Source organism: Camelus dromedarius, chromosome 9, assembly GCF_036321535.1.
Source record: "Camelus dromedarius isolate mCamDro1 chromosome 9, mCamDro1.pat, whole genome shotgun sequence".
Lineage (NCBI taxonomy): Eukaryota > Metazoa > Chordata > Mammalia > Artiodactyla > Camelidae > Camelus > Camelus dromedarius.
The window spans coordinates 22,020,258-22,041,266 of record NC_087444.1 but is presented as its reverse complement, the minus strand read 5'-3'; the positions used below and the strand labels follow the sequence as shown (position 1 = coordinate 22,041,266).

The 21,009-nt window shown below is 38.9% G+C and overlaps 1 protein-coding gene across 1 annotated transcript in view; it reads left to right on the top strand.

The window, feature by feature from the left end:
• The window catches only part of SPAG17 (sperm associated antigen 17), a 190,468-nt gene that overhangs the window by 8,480 nt on the left and 160,979 nt on the right, over positions 1 to 21,009 (top strand). The window lies entirely within an intron of this gene.

The window sequence follows — 21,009 nt, the reverse complement described above, 5'->3', positions numbered from 1 at the left end:
CCACATGATTCTGACCCTTACTGACTTTTCTCCTTCTACTGAACTACTTCAGTGATTGTTATCTTTTTAATGCTGTCCTGCTTTGAGCTGTAGTCCAACAGTTTCGGTGTTACCTACTGTATCTGCATTCTTTTTCAGCCCTATAGACTCCTGGAGGGTAGCAAAAGGTTAACATTTTTAATTTTCTCCCTTCTGGCCACAGTACCTAATAGTGATTAGTACATCGTGGTCTTCAGCAAATACCTACTGAATTAAATTCATTGACTGTTTTTTACTGCCTCAGTTTCCTGGCCTATTTTCTTTTTTGAGCTCCAGAATTTGTTGCAGCCCACTGATCATGAGAAAATTTCAGAGCCTTAGTTTCGGTATCCGTAAAACAGAAACAGTGGTCATACATCCCTTGCAGGTATTAAAAAGATTGTTGAGAGGATTTAAAGGCATCTAGCACATATTATCTCAGACCTCACACATCCAAACCCAAACTGGATTTTCCTCTTCAAACCTGCTCTCTGCCAAGTCTTCACCTTCTCATTGAAAGGTGTCACCATTCACCCAGCGAGTCACAAGAGCCAGAAACCTTGATTTCATTGTTTTCGCCTCCTTTTCTGAACCCCATGATCCAGTTCTACAGAGTCTTGTTGGCTCCGCCTTTGAAATAGATCTTAAGTCTTTTCTTTTGGGACACCCCCACTACGACTCCATTGTCCAAGCCATCACCATCTCTTGCTGAGCTATAGACAGCTCAAGAGCGTCCCAACTTAGTCTTTTTCTCCCATTCTTGCTGCTCTGGAATCTTGTCTCCACACAGTAGCCAGAGTGGACCTTTTAATTCGCCAGACTTTGAGTGAAATCCAGATGCTCCACCGCAGCCCATGTATCTGGCTTCTGCCAACCACTCCAACTATTTGTATGACTCACCTTTGCACTCAGTCCTCTGTAACCGTACTGGCCTTTGTGCTGATCTGCAAATCCATCAGAAAGCACACTGCCACCTTTGTGCCTTTGCTCTTGCTGTGCCCTTGGGCTAGAATGACTCCACGCAAGATATTCCTGTGAGCCACTCCCTCCTTTCCTTCAGGTTTCTGTTCAGATGTGGCCCTCCCTGATCACCCTGTGTCAACTACATCATTACACTCTATCCCCTTACCCTGATTCCATTCCTGACCTTCTACTTCACATTCATATCATGTTATGTCTTTCTCTCCATGTGAATGTAAGCTCCACGCAGGCAGGGATTTATCTTGCTCACTGATCTGTCACCAGCACCTGATATATTGGGCTCAAATACCACTTTTGAATGAATGAAGGACAAGTTGGTGCTCAGTAAGGAGGAGCTCTTATCAGTAGTAGTGCTGTATTAGAGTGGTGTGAAAGTCAAAGTATGTGGAAGAGTATGGAACCCCGTTTAGTCTGATATAAATACTTATTATTACTCTTTTGTCTATTTCCATATGAATGTTACTCATGTTTTTCAAACTCAGTACGTTCAAAACTGCTACTATCCTATTCACTGAAGTTAGAAATCGTCTTCCAATCTTCCAACAATAAAATTGGTCAGCGATTCCTATTACTCCAACTTCTCTACTTTAGTTCCTTCTTTTGTACCTCCTGTAATTTTTGACACTGTTACAACAGCCTTCTAACATCTCTTGTCTCTTTCAGCCAAGGGTGAAACTTCAAAATATGCTAATAACTCTCACAGTTGTATGTAAATCAACATACAAATCAAAAAAATTTTAATCGCATTTTTAAAGCATAATAAAAATAAAACTATATGTACTTTATACAACTCCTTGCTAGATGCTATAATTTTTAGTACATACCACTCATCAAATATTTCTAGTGGTTTCAAAATCATTTGTTGGTTTTCAGAAGTGTTGGTGCAGTCTTTGGTTGACATGGCTTTCACACACTAAGTGTTGCCCTGTCTGAGCCATGAGGTGACTTGGGGAATGTATTTAGGCTCATCCCATAACTTTCCTTTTACATACATAGTCATTATGTAATTTGTAGTTCTCTACACGTAATTTCTCTTAATAGCAACAATATTGTTCATCATACTGAAAGCTCTTTCAACTTTTGAACTCTTAATAATTATGTTTAAAATTTTTCTGGCCTTCATAATAATGTCTAAAAATTTTATGTACTTAATGTATCTATTATCAATTAAGGCACAAAACCATTTCTTGAAATGTCATATTTAATTAGTTGGCTTAATTTTATAAATGTTTGATCATCCCAAATCCACTTTGTTTATAAACATAGTGTGGCTAAATTTTAGGATTGAAAAAGTTGAAAGAGGTTAATACTTTTCATTTTATCATAAAATAACAACCCATTTTTATATAATGTATTAGGCAATCTAATAGTTTTTCTTTTATAACTGATACTTTATTTTGTTTTATTTCAAGTTGTACCATTTATTTCTGTGTTTCTGTATATCCTCTGCTTCTCTTAGTTTGTTTTATTAATTTTACATGGGCAACAAATTTTCATTTATTTCTTACAAAGCTAAAGGAAGTTGACATTTCTGTTAGAATATTTCATTAGAAACAAATCACTAAAAGTCAGTTTCATTTCCCAAATGCTAACTACTCCAACTTCACAATTCACATGAAAAGAAACACACAAGGCTTGGCATGGTTTCCACTCAGTGGCTGCAGTTCTAGCACGATGACTGTCCACTGGGACCCTAATATTTGTCTAATGTTCAACCCCAAGCTCCCTTCAGATGAATTACTTAATTATCTCTGGTGTTTATTTAACATACGGTAGTAAATAGAAAACTTACCAAGAAGTATTTATGTTGACTTATTTGATATTCATCTTTTATTGCACCAGCTGCATATATTGAATACAGTGAGTTAGGACCAAAACAAAACATTTGGAACTTTTTTCACAGTTGTGGGCTGAAACTCCAGACTTTCTCCATTTCACTACTCTGGCCCTGTTTTCATGTAAATACTTCTCAGTGAAGCCATTTTTCTTGGAGCCTATTGAAATAGTTTGAGATATCGCAGGTGCTGTTCCATCCAGCTCCACCAGATCAATGACAAAAAATGTAACTGTCTTTAGCATATTGGCTTTTGCAAATGAGGTATTATTAAAACACTTTTACATGAAACATTTAAAATTTTATCAACAGTGATTAAATTTTACTACTTTTGATTTATACATTTTCCAAAAGGTTGCTTTCTCATTTCAGTAGATAAATGCTTTGCCACAGTCAAAACTATAAATCTGCATTCCAGTGGTACAGCCATATATTATTTTTTGAAGTTCAGCTAAGTATTTTATGTCTAAAAATGCTCACTTGTGTTTAACTACATAATAGATTATGTTAAAAGCTCTGATGATGTGTTTGAAAATGTTTTGCAATTACTTTAATGACACATTTTGATGAAAAGTTTTTATTTCAAATATTTTAATGCATGAAAATGATTATATTATATTCTTTAAATTTTCCTTCATTAATGATGGCAGACTTCCTTTTTTGGAATAAGGAGCTTTAACAAAACATATTTGCCATTCTGATTTTAAAAAGTGTTTGCCTACTCAACTTTTAACAACACAAACTGTGAGCTTCATTTCCATCCAACATTTATATCACTTGCAATAGTAATCAGATTTAATTAATCAAATTTTTATGTTGAAAGAATCATGTTGTTTTACATTTTAGAAATACTAACTATTTGTAAACATTTTAATGATTTTTGCACAGTATCAGAACGTGCCTTGGGTTGTGATTGTTTATATTTTTCTTCTTTGATCTCCTGAAAATTCAGAATACTGACCTATTCATGATACTTGAAAAAAAATTCAGCAACATATCCAGACTTTGAAGTCTCTTCACTGTGGATTTACATTTTAAACATTTTATGTTATAAATTTCTATAAACATAATGTATGTGTTACAAGTATTAAAAACAATACACACAAGAATTGGATTGCAGTATAATTAAAATAAAAGTAAAAATGAATCAAGTCGAAAGCAGAGTTTGAGGTTGGGGATGATGATTAGCCAGGGATCACCTGAAAGTCCAGAGTGCTTAGGAAAAGATGTGCCCTGTACATTTGCTGCCTTCAGATGCAGCCCAGACCACAGACTATGCTGTGAAAGTTCCCTTAATGTTACAACCCCAGGAAGCTCAGGTATCAAAGATCAAATTAACATCTTATAATGATCAGTTTGTGCTAAGTTTACATTGGATTTTACATTCTTAATTTTACTGCTTATCACAGTTACTTTTATTCTATCCACCAACCAGCATTCATTTCAGTTCAGCCACCAAGATGGCATACCTCTGTGTGCTCAGTGACTATCAGAACCACCGCCTCTTCTCCCCTCTATGTACCCTCTGCACGGCCACCTGGGTCGTCCTTCTGCAATACCAATAAGATCATGTCACTTCCTGCTTCCGTCTCCACCCTTACTATGAATTCCTTGGCCCTTAACAATCTTCCCAGATCCATCCCAGCCTCATCTTCCCTCCTTTATCCCAACCACTGTCACCCCTAACAACTAGACAACTCAAACCTTCTAGGCAAGTGTGTGCTTTCATGTATATAGAATTTCTTTTTAGAAATTCGAACACTACTTGTTGAACTTCTCATTCTTAAAGTCACTAATCAAATGTGCTTCCTCCACGGAACTATCCCTGACTTCCGATTTCCGATGTTCATTTCACCACGTTCCCACAGTGCTTATACATACCGTGATGATGGTACTTACCATGCTTATTAGAGTTGTTGGTGGATCTGTTCTCTCACTTGACTGTGAACTTCTCAAGGTCAAATAGTGATCTGGTGAGTCATGGTGAGTTCCCTCTCTGGAATGTGGTGCCTGGAATATACTCAGTCAATCATAATTGGAGGAATGATAAAACAAACGTGGTTGTTCTTCCTGTTATTTATACCAAAACCACCCTTCTTTAAATCATGTTATTCCTACCACATGTTTTCTATTTTGTTCCCATTTTTTTCCTGAATATGGTGAGCCAAGGCCTTTCAATAGAACTGCAGCACAGTAAGCTGATGGTTATGGGGAAGCAGTACATAGAGGTACCTTTCCTATAATTGACATCAAAGTCTGAACTTCTGACTAGAGTTTGGATTATGTTTTCCTTCATACACTTACTTATACTTCCCACATTGAATCTCATCTGATGTATATGCTTGCTCAAATCAGAAAGCTTTTGTGAAATCTCCCTGAGGTACTTAATTGTCCCCCTGGCATAGTGTCGTTGTCACAACATCTGCCAATGAAGGTAAGGCGAGGTGGCAGAGGAAGGCCCATCGTCTGGGAATCAGGACATGCCTCTTGCTGTCTGTGCCACCTTCACCACTCCTCCATGGCGTAGATTTTTTTTTCCCATCTGCAAAATGAAGGAATTAAACTAAATGTCAATGAAAGAAATCTTCCAGTACTGAACTCTGCAACTTCAGATGTCACTATTATCTATTTGCATTTCTTCTATAAAACAGGTCAATTAGACCTATGCAGGGAAGATGCCCAGGGCTCCCCTCTGTTAACACTTCTCCATCCAAAGAACTGTGCCCTTAACCTCACCTTTGTTTTTAAACCAGTTACCTACCCGTGACAAAACATCTCTACTCCATGGCAACTCGGTATTTTTGATAGGAGAACTTGTGAGATGCTTTCTAAAATTAAATAAATTCTGTCTCCTGGCTTCCCCTTGTCCTCACCCCTCAAATCATTATTCTTTGTGCTGTTCTTATTGTGTCTTCTGCTAAACATAATTATAGTGTGTGGCCTTGGGTGGTACAGACAGTAACAGTTTTTCAGGAAGGATATATTCATAGAAATGGAGAGGAAACCCCCTCAAATTATATAAACACCAACGAAAAATCATGTGATCCTTAAAAATGGTTATTACTTTGTATATGTATTTAATAATTGAGTTTTGATCAAACTGGTTTGAGGCGAGGAATACTGAATTCAGCCACCTCTGTCTTCACACCAAGTATTTAGAAGGCTGAGCAAGGATAAAGAGAATTTCGTTATTCACACGTTATTGTAACAGTAAGGTGAAGCAGTAGAGAATGCTAGGAAAATGTCTGTGGAAAAATGATTTATTATGACCATATCTTCCACCTTTGCAATGGCAATAACTGTGGATGTGTTATTTTACTCTTTGTGATGAAGGTGTCACATTTGCTCAGAAGGATGTACTCTGAAAATTATATTTAAAGCAGTGATGTTCTGTTTCCTCTGAAGAAACTTTTTTGCTTAGTCCCTCTTATGTTCAGTAATTAAGAGCAGTCATGTCTAGAGACCAAAGGTTTTGATCATGTGGAGCAGACTTTTGGGTCACATGACATCCATATGGGAACTGAACCTCTGGCTGTACCCTCATTTAGTACCGTCTTCAAAGTAGCTGAGGAAATCCACTCATCCTACCCAGCATGTCCCAGTGGGTCCACTGGTGGCATCACTGAAAGTCTGCTCTCAACCTCCTTGGCAGGATTCTTTCTTTTGCTTTCTCCTGTTGTAGACCTCCTCACCACCTCTAATTACTTTTATTTTATAGAAGCTAATGTTCCTCTAAAATCAAGGAATTTGAAAGTTTCCTCTCTATTTTGAAATTTAGCTGCTAGAAAAAGTCTTTAAAATGATCTAACTTAATTTGATCAATGAAAGTTTTTGGTCAAACAAACGAGCATCTTAAAAAAATTGTACTTGACAATGTTTTAAATTAATTCAGTAGGAAAGATTGTTCACCTTGGATTGTTCAGTTTGGATTGGAAAAAAGTGGGATTAAAATAAAATCAAGCTAGGAAAGATGGATGCCTTCCTGGATGTTCCTTATGTAAGTCCTTAGGATAGGTGTTCCCCACAGGTTAATTCCATGCCCTAAACACGGTCAGCTGTGGAGCAGAAGTCTCTGTCTTGAACGCAGGAGTAGTTGAGGTGTGGGTGAGCCAGGAGGGGAATAGGCAGTTACTAACTTGCCAGCCATTATCTTTGGGGTTTGTGGACAGAATTGCCCTTTTGTTATCTTCTGGAAGTTCTCCCTATTTTTTTTCCTCTATCCTCTTTTGCTATTGACACCTTCCTTCCAATCCCCTGTACCCCCAATCTATCACAAGGCTTCAGAGGAGACAGCGGAGTGGTCCTTGATACAGAAACATATTTTCATATGGAAATTATTTGAAGAATGTTGAATTTCCAAAATGTAAGATGGGCCTATCCCAAAATATAACTTTAAAAATGCATTCCAGAGGAAAATAGAAATAATTTTCCTTTTTAAAATTCCTGGAGTCCATATACCTCTCCACTCACATGAAGAGTTGAAGCTTGCCTGGCTATATCTATATCTAATGTGTTTTTTCTTTATATATAAATAATATGTTGTTTATCTGCCATCACTGAGGCATTCTCTTTTGGCAGATTTTTAATTATTTTGGAATAGTTTAAGACTGAGTGCAACCAGCTAGTGAATATGGAGTTTGCCTACAGCTTCAGTAAGTGATTAACTTCCATTAAGAAACATTAGCTAGTTCCATATGAAAGCACTGCCTGGGTTGCACAGAGAGGGAGGATGAATCAGTGGGAAAAGGGGCAATTCAGCATCCTGTCACCTGGAGTTAATCTGAGAAAATATACACCGGTCCTTCTGAAAGTGTGATCCCTGGACTAGAAGCAAAAGCATCATCTGGGAACTTAAAATAAATACATATTCTCAGGCCCCGCTCTAGACTTACTGAATCGGGAGTTTGGGGTCTGGTCTGTATATAGATTTGTGCTTTAACTAGCACGAGTCTGACACACACTGAAGCTCAAGACGTACGTTAATACCGTGACCACAAACGGAAACTCTGTGTTACTAGTATAGTACTGACGACGAGTTTTCATAGGCAAGCAGAGACGTAGAAATCACTGTTGGGCTAGATGTTCGGGGAAGGAGTCACAGATGAAGCGGGAATTTCACCTGGAAGGAAGGAATTCTGTATAAAAGAACCAGGCTGAGCAAGCAGAAAGCTGAGAAAACCCATGGACATACTTGTGATACACAGTTAACCACTAACTAGACACTGTATTAGGTGCTTTACACAGGCTATCATGATTAATCCTCACAAAAACTCAAAATATCATTCCTATTTACATGACGAAATTTAGGCTCAGGAATTTACACAGATCAATTTGTCTGAGAGAAGTGAGTTTAGAAAATGAATGGGTGATGTGGTGTTAAAAATATGTGGGGAAGAGAATGTAAAGGACTTTGAATTCCAATCCTTGGAGTTTGGACTCTGTCTTATTCCACTAGAGTCTAAGAGTTAGACGTTAAAATACTTTCTGTGAGGGAAGAGTGAAATGATTGGATTCATGTCTTACAGAAAGGAATAGGTTAGAGATGGAGGAAGCTGGAGGCTTGAATAGACCCTGCAGAAGACATCTTCAGTAGGTCCAGAGTTGACATAGTTATAGGTTGGTCTAGGAGAGTCACCATGAGAATAAAAAGGAAGTGACAGACTCAAGAAGTTCTGGAAAGACAGTAACTGTGATTTTATATCCAAAGGGAGATTGGGAGAGGATTTGAAGTCATGATGACTGGGAAAAAATGGAAAGTCTCAGAAGCTGACAAATTTAGCCAAAAGAACTTAGATGATTTTTATTGTTTTTAATGGGGGGATTTTGTTTATGTTTTTAGGGTCTATAGAGAGAGGTAAAGAACTCAGCTTTTAGACGTGCTGAGTTTGAGATGATGCTAAAACATCAAAGTAGAAATGTTCACCAAGGGGTCCAAAATACGGACTCTAGCTCACAGTCCTTGGTTAAAGATACCAGTTTAGGGGTTGTCAGCAGAGAGGTAATAGTCGGTGCCATGGGAGTAGGTAGAATATCCAACAGAGAGAAAGCACCAGGAGAACGGAATGCTGTGGAATCTCTAAAGTTTCTCATTTATGAGATGGAAAGAAAGGAAAGAGCCTGATGGTCAGACAAGGAACAGACAAAGCAATAAAAGACAGAGTGAAGACAGAGTGGTGTCAGAGAAGTCGGATCAGGGAGGTGGACACACAGTGGCAGTGGATGCCTCCCACCAATAGAGATCTAGGGAGATTAGGGCAAGTCAACCATATTTGGTGATGAAGACACCACTGGTGATTTTCAAGGATGTAATCTCAATAGAGTGAATGGTGGTGGTGGTGGTGGTGAGGGAGGGAGTGGGAACAAGACTGCAGGATTTAAAGGCATCGTGGTCTATCAGGAGATGGGGAGTCAAGAGTTAGATCACTTGTTTGGGGGAGTTTGACTGAAGAAAAGAAGATCAGATGGAAAATGGTTAGTGGGAGAGACAGATTAGGTGAAGATAGCTAAGTACTTGTGAAATGGGACAGAGAGGAAAGGGGAGGAAGGGACTGAAAACTGGAGAGGGAGAGAGAGGAGGGATGAGAGGCCAAAGCTCTAAGAAGAGGTCAGAGGAAGGTGGGCCATTTGCTCTAGGACAAAACTGAAAGGAGGAGCAGAATCTCTACCTCAGCCCAAGAAAAAGGAGCAAGTTCTTGAGATGGCGAAAGGGCTGTACTGAGATGAAAACCTGAAAAGGGAGGAAACCTGAGCTAGAGGAGGTGCAGGTGCTCTGCTGAGGAGGTAGAGATGGGGCCACTGTGTAGGGAGGAAGTGGATAATCGAGAGACACAACAAATTCCTCCCACTGTTTCTTCCAGTGGCATCTGCCCATGAGGCGGGGAGATAAAACACAGGAGAGACGCGGTCTAGTAAAACGCACACCGTCTTACACTATGACCATGCATACATCTGTCTCCCTTACTGGAACGTGGGTCTTTTGAGAGCAGAGACTTCTGCCCGGTATCTTTTTAAATGCAGAAAAGCACAAAGGGTAATATAAGAAGCACATTTTGTACCATCAGGACAATTGCTTGTTTGTCTTTGTATTTTTAAAATACACAATGTGGGGGGAAAAACACACGGAAGAACGCTTTGTTCTTACCCTCATCCCCTGTTCCTTTCCTTTGTCTCCCTTCCTAGAAGCCAGCACTGTCATGGATTTGACGCATATCCTCTCAGCCTGCCTATGTAGCTATTTATCTGTGGCCATGAATATTATATAGTATTGTTTATTGTATAATTTTTTAAATTTACACAAATGGTTCCATAGTGTGCTTAACAATTCTGTGATTTTTCTTTTTTGTAATTCAGCGTTATGTTTTGAAGTCTAACCGTGTTGAGAAATAACAGATTTAGTTCATTTCCTCAATTTCCCTTATCTTAGTAATCTTCGCATCCTCCATTTCCAGGGTAGCACAGGTACCCACATAGCAAATGTCAATTATGAGTGAATAAATTAGAGTAAACAGTATAATAATAGAAATGGATACTGTGTACAGTGCCTTCTTATGAAATACTTCTAACTGTAATCTCTTCTTGCCTTTATTTGTGGATTTTCTTCCCCAGGCTGATAACTGTTTAAGGATAGTAATTCCTAATGCCCATTTCAATGTTTGGCACATAGTAACTCCTCAGTAAACATTGGTTGAATGAGTGAATGACTCTCTGCTCTAAGTATTATTTTGCTAAGGTCCAGGTTCTGAGTTATATGAGTGTTTTTGCAAGACTGTGTGGTTGGAATCAGGACTAATAATCAGGCTTTCTGATTCTAAATCCAGTGGCCTTTTCATTACACTATTGAAAGAGCTATTGTAAGGACTATATTAGGGAATCAATAGGAGAGGAATAATTATAATGAATTATTGCCCCTATGTAACCAATAAATAGACTCTGTGCACCTATGTAATTGGAGAAAATTAATCACCATAACCAGATCTAGGGCTTGAAATTTATCATAATCATTAACTGGGAATATTTTGTCAAATAGTCCTTAAAGCATGTGAGGTTCATATTGTAATGGAAATCTGTGAATTATGAAGGTGTATACAATTGCAGGAGGGGAGGAATGAGCAGGAAGCAGTTTCAAGCAAATACAACTGCTTTTGCTAAAGTCACTAGTGACCTTTTAATTGCCTTTAACGGCATACACCACTCCTCCCCTGGTTTCAGTGACACTTTCCCTCCTGGCTTTCCTCCACCTCACCTTCTTGTCCACCTCCTATGAAACCCTTCCCTAAAACACAGACAGCTGAGTAGAGATATGAAGGGAACTGCACATGTTCTTAGAAGACAGTCTCAGGTTCTGCCTCAGACACCCACCCATATTCTAATCTGCCCTCCCTTTAGGGTTGATTCGTGTTTTTTTAATTGAAATATAGTCAGTTTACAATGTTGTGTCAATTTGTGGTGTACAGCATAATAGTTCAGTCATACATATACATACATATATTTGTTTCATATTCTTTTTCATTATAGGTTACTACAAGATGGTGAATATAGTTCCCTGTGCTCTGCAGTAGAAACTTGTTATCTGTTTTATATTTTTATTGAAGTATAGTCGATTTACAATGTTGTGTTAATTTCTGGTGTACAGCATAGTGATTCAGTAATATATTCCTTTTCATAGTCTTTTTCATTATAGGTTATTATAAGGTATCAAATATAGTTACCTGTGCTATACAGTAAGACCTTGTTGTTTATCCATTTTGTATATAGTAGTTAGTATCTGCAAATCCCAAGCTCCCAATATATCCCTTCTCATCCCCTTTACCCCCAAACTATAAGTTTGTTTCTATGTCTGTGAGTCTGTCTTGGTTTTGTAAATAAGATCATTTGTGTCTTTTTTGTGGATTCCACATATAGGTGATATCACATGGTATTTTTCTTTCTCTTTCTGGCTCACTTCCCTTAGTATGATGATCTCCAAGTTCATCCATGTTGCTGCAAATGAATAAACTTTTTTATGGCTCAGTAGTATTCCATTGTATATATACCACAACTGCTTTATCCAGTCATCTGTTGATGGACATTTAGGTTGTTTCCATGTCTTGGCTGATGTAAATAGTACTGTTATGAACATTGGGGTACATGTGTCTTTTCAAATTAGAGTTTCCTCCAGTTATATGCCCAGCAATGGGATTGCTGGATCATATGGTTAGTCTACTTTTAGTTTTTTGAGGAATCTCCATACTGTTTTCCCTAATGGCTGCACCAAACTACATTCCCACCAACAGTGTAGGAGAGTTCCTTTTTCTCCACACCCTCTCTAGCATTTATTATTTGTGGACTTTTTAATGATGGCCATTATGACCGATAGGATTGACTAATATTGATCAATACTTTTAACCCTTCACTTGACGATTTAGAGGTCTTACCCCAGTTTCCTCACTCAGAGATAGGTCTCTACCATCTCTTGTCTTCCCCAAACAACTCGGGTCCTGAGCAGCCAGAAAAGTCAGGATTGCTGCACAGAAACAGAACCAGCTCTGGAGAGTAACATATCCTAACTGGGTTGATAGGCCAGTCAGAGTAACTATGTGGTTAAGTAGCCTGCACAAGAAAAGGCCTCTTAAGGGACTTCTTTAGAAATGTAAGCACTTTTTGCTCACTTTCCAACTTCTGTCTTAGTCATTTTTGTGTATCTTTTACATTTTGTTACATCGCAGACATTTAGTCATAGTACTGTAATAAATGCTTTCTGAGTTGAACTATTCCTTTCTTTTTAATTGAATGGAGGCAGGGCACAGATTCCCTACCACACTTCTGGCTCAAGGTACATGCTCCTAGTTTTTCTGTAACCCCTGGGGACTGTTCTGGTAGACTCTTCACCCCCTCCTAGCAGGATACAAACCCGGGTATCTAGAAGATCTGACACTGCCCTAGGACCGTCCTTGGGTGCCCCTTCTTTCCCACATCATAATTTGAAGAACATAGTTTTAGATCCCAAAGTCAAAACATTTGTCAGACAAAGAATTTTTGTTCTGCTTCCAAGTTTTAGAGACTATATGGGGGATCTGATTTGGTTACCAAACTATTGGCATTTCTTGGATATTTAATTGAACTTGAGGGTGAACAGGACAGAGTACTTGTCATCAGGACAGTCTTAGAAGTATCCTTGGATATTCTGTGCGCACTCAAGTTGGATGTGGAGAATTAAACTCTTATCATGGCCGTGTAGTACACAAATAATAGGTGAGATGTCACTAACCACGCAGCAGCTAGGGGCATAGATGCTCATTAGAAAGAGCCTTGGTTTGGTGGTTTTGTTTCCTTTCTGTAGCCCCAGTGCCAAGGCTATGCAAGTTCGTGGGCTCCATCACAATGCTTAGGGAATAAATGGCATTCAGTTAGAGAAAGGTAGGTGGGGGGAAAAAACAAAATAAAAGGGCTAACAAAGGGTACCTACTGAGCTAATCTTGAGTCTTGACAATATATCTTAATTTTTAACGTGGGAGATAGTAACTCAACACTGAAGGAACTCAAGGAAGGCACAAAACGGTCTGATGTCTGAGGAGGGAGTTGATGAAAGGTTGTAGCCTTAACATCTGATGATGAAAAGAGATCTCCTTTCTTTGGGGTGAGTCCCTGATTCCAATTTTACATTTGTGGAGCAATTAGCAGGACTTCTCTTGGCTTCGCTCTGTCTCCTCCGTTAGAAGAATGCCTCTGATATGTAATATTTGTTTGAAAACCCAAAGAAGCCTGTTTCCTTTTGAGGTTTGCCTTACTTTTTATGTTCTGAAGTTCATTTTGGACCTCAGATTTTGCTCCAAGCAATAAAACTGGTTGGATTGTACTAACAGAATGGAGCTGTAATTTTAGCCAACTCTTGAGGGGGGTGGGTGGGGAGATAGTTAAGGTGTGTAGTGGTTTCTGTGGTTTCTCTGTGGAGTAGAATTCCCTGCAAAGCTTTTCCATGTGGTGTTTTAATAGCTGTCTTAAAACTCTGATGCATGAAGCAAAACCGAATTAGGCTCATGTGCTAGATTGCTGGGATGGGCCAGGGACTCTGAAAAACAAAGGGAAAACAACCAAAATAGCCTAAGCTTGGAGCCCAAACTATCCAGAAATAATCACCTGTTTTAACTCATTTTTGCAGAACTTTCTAAGGAAAATTGGAATCTTAGCTTTGCAGATACTAATATTTTACCTTTGCTTGGAGCTTTACAATTTACAAAATGCTTCTACATATGTATTTGTTCATTAGAGACTTGCAACAACCTTTGGAAGTTTGTATTATTAGATCCATTTTTATAAATGAGAAAGCTAAGTCACCAAGATAGATGCAAGGCCACTTGGCTAAGAAACTGCAGAGGCAGAATTTGATACCACTTCAGAGTTCTGCTCTTTTCACCAGAACTTCAGTCATTTTAATTAGCAATCACATATAACAGTCACGAAAACAAGAAACACCAGACAGTGTGTCCATATGTAGTAAAGATGTTTCTAGACTTCTAGATGGCTGAGTTCTCATCAATGAATATAAGACATTATGGTATTGCCTAAACATCAAACGAATATGCTCTTCCTTTAATTCAAATGCTCAGTGACTCAGAGACATGATTCCTTCCAAAGTGCTGAGTGTAGCTGATAAAATGCCACATAGCTGGCCTTCCCCTACTAAACATGTGTAAAAATTCACTTTAGTGTGTGGTTTTGGCTGCTAAGTTCAAGAACATTTATTGAATGCTACTATATGCCAGGCACACAGGCAAAGTAGGAAGTTGTCTAGGTGATATGATTCTAAGGGAGCCTTTCCACTGGCCCTGTGCACTGCCTAAGTCACCCCATCAGCAGGACATCCTCTGAGTTAGTCCGAGAGTCATTGGGATTCCTTTTTGAAAATGTAGATAGCTTGGACAGAAAAAATATTTTAAAAAGTACTTTTTTATTTCACTAAATCCTTGGGATATATTTATTCATCCAGTTAGCAAAATCAACTCTCAAGTCTCTTGAGTTGAATAGGAGGTGATGTGGGTAAATTTCATTCTATCCAGGAAAAGGGGTGGGGGATTCTGGAAATTCACCTGTAAGGGGCCCAGGGAAGCCAGAATATAGCAGCAGGTCAGGGAGCCCACTGCATTGGGAAGATGGTGTACACCAAGGTGCTCTATCAAATAAGAACTTCAGCCACTTTGCTTTTGTGTTTACGATCTAGCCTTACCTGACATCTGTATTTCAGATCTGGAGCCGTAAGATTAACCAGATCAATATTTGCGATCCAAATACTAACACCTGATCCAGGTTCTTATTTTTTTAAACCAAGGAAGCAGGTCCCCATCTGTAATGAAAATGAGTCTGGTGTCTGGTCCTCAGTGTGGCTCCCTCAGAACTTATCATCTCCTTAGGCAGCCTCCATACTCTTCGTTTAATTCAATCGATGTCTTTTTCACAGGTGGTGATGAGTTGATGTCTCGGATAGAACTGCACCGGGTGCAAAATGATTTGAAGGCCCCTCCTGCCACACTCTCACATTCTCTCCCACAGCTCTGAAAATTCTGTACCTGTATGATTTTAAATATCCTGTGTTTATGACTTTGCCCTCTGTCTCAAAGACCAAAAATATTTTAAAATATATTAATAAGTTTATTGTTATCAAAGAGAAAATTATTTTATAAATGGGCTGTTGCTCATGATGCAACTGTTGATATTCTGTGTGATCTTTTTCTTGGTTCACCCATAAGCTTTCCACACTTGAAACAGCATGTATGGAATAACCATGTTTGTTGCAATGACTAACACGAACAGAATCCCCCAAAACAATATCCATGGTGATGGCTCTGATAATTGCTGAGTGCTGTGCTCAGAAAGGCTTTCTATAGATTTTCGGATTCAATCTTTGCAACAATCCCCAAAGTTAGGTACTGTAGTTACCCTCAATTATATGTGAAGCACAGAGAAGTTAAGTAACTTGCCCAAGGACACACAGCTGGTTTACCAAGATTCAAATCCAGGCATTCTGTCTCCCAAGCCCAGGCTCTTAATCATTGTGCCACAATTACTTGTGTTTCTCCAAGAGGCCACCAAGGGAGCCTTGTCACCTGTGGGCAAGCGGAGCTGGGGACCTCCCACAACAATGGCCCCAGTGCTCAGATCCTGAGTGGGAAATTGGACTCCTGAGATGGTCAAGAGAAAAATGTGTCTTAGCAGATGAATGGCTTGGCAGGACCTAACTCTCCAAATCTTTGTTACTGACCCCTAATGTGAACCACGTTAGATCCGATACATTCCATCTTCCTCCTAAAGGACGTCAAGGCTGTGCACTGTGTACCCTGCTCAGTATCCTGACGTTCTAGCGCTTCATGATTCCCAGGGTCAAAATCCTCAGTCCACGCGTCTTCTCTGTCGATCAACAGCTACTTTACGCAGAGAGCCATGCTCTATTTTCTGTTCATTGCTGAGCATGGTGAGCTACAAAAGCACATAAAACAATTTTCTGACCTAAAGAGCTTACAGTGTAGTTGAGAAAATGTGACAGCCTCATGAACTAATTCCTAAATAAAGAGCACTTGTAAGAGCATGCTGATGACCCATCCAGCTATAGGCTTTATAATAAATTGTGAGGAACCGGTAATTAAAGAAGAATCTATCCTAAGAACTGATTTAATAAAGACAGTCGAAGGAGTTGGCTAACTACATATCCTGGTCATTTGTATTGTCCTTGTTTGTTATCTAACGACGTGTACCCATTTTCTAACTTATATTTCCAACTTATTTCACAGTTAGAATCTCTTTTTAACAAATACGATTATAGCAGCCAGTTCAATGTAATAAAAATATTTCTTCTGCTGGCCAACAGCCCATACTAACACTCCTTTGCTGATGGAGATCCAAGACTCCTTTTGAAGGAAAAACCCGGTATGAGAAAGACATTCACAAATCCCTGTCCATTTGGCAGTAAATCTCCTTAACAAAAAGGTTATCCTTTCAACAGAGTATTGACATAAAGTTCAGGTTCGCATATCTGCACAGTGTTAAACAACTCTTAACAAAACCTGACTTTTTCAGTACTGCATTAATTTTATTTGGGGCTTTTATAACGTCTTCTCCAAATAAGGGTGCTAAATGCCATTGCTTCATAGAGCTCAACAGGCTCCGATCGGTTCTGGGTAGAGGACTGTGGGACTCTCACCCCTGGTCGTCCAGGGCAACAGACCCCCTAGCAAAGGCAGCAGGAGAGAGCATGCGTGCTTGTCCGCCTTGGCTGTTCCACGTTCCAGCTGATGACTTATGCTAATAGAAAGAAGTGATCTCATTCTCATCGTCCGGAAGCTAGAATTTGCAATATATGAAAGAAAAATAGTTATGAATCTACCCTGTGTCTCTGGGACAGTGAGTTTATGTGAGCCGGCCAGGTTTTCTGCATTTACATGAGTCCTTTCTTGCCGTAGGAGTCTAGAGTGTGAGTGTTTGGGTTAGGACGCCCTCCCGCCAGGCTTCAAATTAGGTGAGGCTGGTAAAGTAAATAAAAGGTAATGGATTGTATCCATACATGACTTCATTCCATCCTTTGAATGACTTTTATCAGTAACTGCTAGAGGGCAAGATTCAGCAGAAGTCTGTGCAGTGCATGTCTCCAGGCAATGAAAGCTGACTTTATTTCTTAAGATGTTTGAGGTGTGCCAGACTAAAACCCTCTTCCTTCACTGTTGGATATGTCCAGTGTAGTTTTCCTAAAATGATTGTTGTTTTCTTTCTCTAGGCTTCTGCTCCTAATTACACCCAAACTTCCTGAACTGTCTTAATTCCCGCACAGGTAGTAGCACTGAGGGACTCACGGGTGTGATGAATCAGGCTCTGCACGCTGTGTTTTCATTTCTCCCATACGGTCAGCATTCGTTGTCTCTGCCTTCAGTTTCTTTTGCTGCTCTGTGAACTTAAATCTAAGGACTGTGTTTAACTGCATGTCGGGGCAGGATACGGGTAAAGGGATGTATTTTCATCATATTTTACCAAATTTAATTTGTGTCTAATTTTTTTTTCCAAAACAATTTCCTGTTTCTAAAACTGCTGCCAGTTAGGAGAGATTTAGAATCCACAGTTATCTTGAAATACTAAGAAAAAAGATTCAAAAACTATATTGGCAGAGTGTCATTTATTTAATGCATTTTCCTAATTAGATACAGATATTAGATACATGATAACGTTGGTCATTATAACATACTGTGCATTTCCTGGCATCTCGCTGCCCCCTAGTGCAGCATGGCCATGAGTGCATCCTTCGCTGTAGGCGATCCTTGCATTATTACTGTCTGATCAGTCCATTTCATGCCTAGCTGGGTTCTGGCAATGTGATTAGATACTAATCCGTGACTCTGACAAAGTCCTTCATGGGTCTTATTTTGCCAAACAGATCTAATTTTTGGAGTAGGAGTTTGGTGGCTTCGAGAGTACAGAAGGGAAAGGGGGACTCAGCTGGACTCTCTAGATCCCTTCTAGTGGAGAGACATGGTCTAGCTCCCAGTGGGCCTTGTAGACAGCTCTGCACTTAAATAAATCTGGATCTGGTCTAGCGCAGGTGAACTGTCTCAGGGTGATTGCAGGGAGCCCGGAAGTTTCAGTACAGTGCCAAGGACAGAGGAACAGATCTTGTGTTAAGATGTGTCTTAGTGGGGAGGGTATAGCTCAAGTGGTAGAGTGCATGCTTAGCATGTATGAGATCCTGGGTTCAATCCCCAGTACCTCCTCTAAAAATAAGTAAATAAATAAACCTAATTACCTCCCTCCCCACAAAAAATTTTTTTTTAAATAAATAAATTTTTAAAAACTGCATCCTAGAGCAACATAACAATAGCAGCAGGCTTGGGGAGAGACAACCTTGGGAAATTTCCTTAAACTCTGAGTCTTTGAAAAATGATCAAAGATAAAAAGCAGTCTTGGACATTTTAAGGACTTAATATATAATCTATTTTTGAAGGCTCTATACATTTTTAACACGTGATGTAAATCTTTATCTATTATGTTTATGGTGGCCAAAGTAGCTGTTAGGTGCAATTTAAGAATTATGAAAAGTTTCTGACTCCAAAATTTGCTCTCAAAACTGTTCTGAAATGATCACAAAATTGTGAGCCAGGTATGTGGTCCCCATGTATTTCTGCCAAAATGACCTCGAACAAGTTGTCTAACTTTGTTGGGCCTCTGTTTGTTCATCTATAAAGTATTAATGCCCTTATTTAAAGGGATTACTTAGGGATTCAACAAGATAACATATGCCTGGCACATGGCAGATTTCAATAACTATTAGTTCCTCCTCCTCCCCCTGTCCTCCCATTTTTTCTGGTCTAAAATAGTCAACACCTGCCTTAGATACCAGATACTAAATGGTAGATGGTGGACTGCGATGCCTTCTTTCTGGATTGTCCCCCAAAGAGCTGAAAGGCAGCCATTTCTTGTCACCACTAGCTTTTTTTTTTTTTTTTAATTGCAGTATAGTCAGTTACAGTGTATCAATTTCTGGTGTACAGCATAATGTTTCAGTTGTACATATACATACATATATTTGTTTTCATAGTCTTCATTATATATAGGTTGCTACAAGATATTGAATGTAGTTCCCTGTGCTATACAGAAGAAACTTGTTATTCATCTATTTTATATATACTAGTTAATATGTGGAATCTGAAAAAAGAAGACACTAATGAACCACTAGCTTTTGAATAGTGGTAAGGAAGTTCGCAGGATGGAGTGGGAGAAGGGGTAATGCTCATTAAAGTCTTCAGTGTCAGAAAGTGTAACTGACAGGAACTTGAAGGTATTGTCTGTTCAGGAACCATGGCTATTTTATCATGGACTGAAAGAGCTTTTTCTTCTTTGAGGATGAGCATAGTTGCAGTTTTTGATTGAGGGAGCAGGCAAGAGAAAATAAAGGCATTCGATACAGGAGAGATCGTTTTGTGATTGTGGAATTTTTTTCCAAAGATTACATTCTAAATATCACACCCGCTTTTCTGCATCAGGATACTTGACAAAACGGATGATCAGTCTTACAATGGTAAATTAGTAAACAAACAAAAAAAGATTTTAAACTCAGTATCACAGAGGGAAGCACAGAGTCACATGTCTACATTCACACACACAGATATACACTTTGTAGATTAAATATACATTTTTATGCTTTTATGTGTGGCTTTTGTTTGGGGTTTAGCATTGAAAATTGGGTGGGTTTTTGTTAGGTAGTTGGTGAGTTTCCATGGAGAGAAGTAAGAGAAGTTTCAGGACAATCACTCTTTGATGATAAGGAAGAATTCGCACCATCTTTGCTCCCATCTGTACCCTACTTCCAGCCTTACCCTGATTATGAACTGGACAGAAACCAGAGAGAACCACAGAAAATGATGTATTTCATTAAATTTGTATAAAATCTTTCCAAATTGTCTTAGACATGGTTCTGGAATCCACCAAGGGGGAATTTTACTCTATTTGTATCAGATCTCTGGAGTGGAGTCAGAGGGAAGCTTAGCTGTTGCCCTTTATTGTACAAATGGAGAAAGTAAAAGAGGTCCCTTGGCTAGAGTACCCTCCCTTACATTTATCTCTCTTTCCTGATGTCTTTACCATGTTTGCTTGGTCCATCTCCGCATAAGGTGATGAGTATTTGAAAACACTAGGCCTGATTTGTATGCTTTTGGCTTTTTCCTCAGCACCACATGATGGGAAATTCGGTCAATTCCATTCTTGATCTCCTCCAGAGAATTGCTTCTGCCCAAAAGAAATTATAATTATAAAGGACAGAGAAAAAGGGATTACTGAATAAGAATATTGTTTTTAGTAACTTATTTCTTTAAATTATTTGATGAAAACTTTCATGGACAAGTTTAATATTGCAGCCTATTTTTTGAGAGTAGAAAGAACTTCGTATTTGAATTAGCAATGAGAGTCTTATGTTACATTAGGAGGAAAAGATGTGTTCTAGTTCTGTGCTTTGCAAAAACTTCGGGATTGAATTTTACCTTATAGACAAGCCCACTTGGCAACTCACTCAATATTACCCAACATTCAACAAATATTCATAGACGTCCTACTACGTTCCTAGCATTAGAGTCTTATGATGCATCAAGGAAAAGAACAAAGATCCCTGCATTCGAGATTATATCTTAATGTATATTTGTAACGAATGAATGAACTGTTGCTTCCAAACA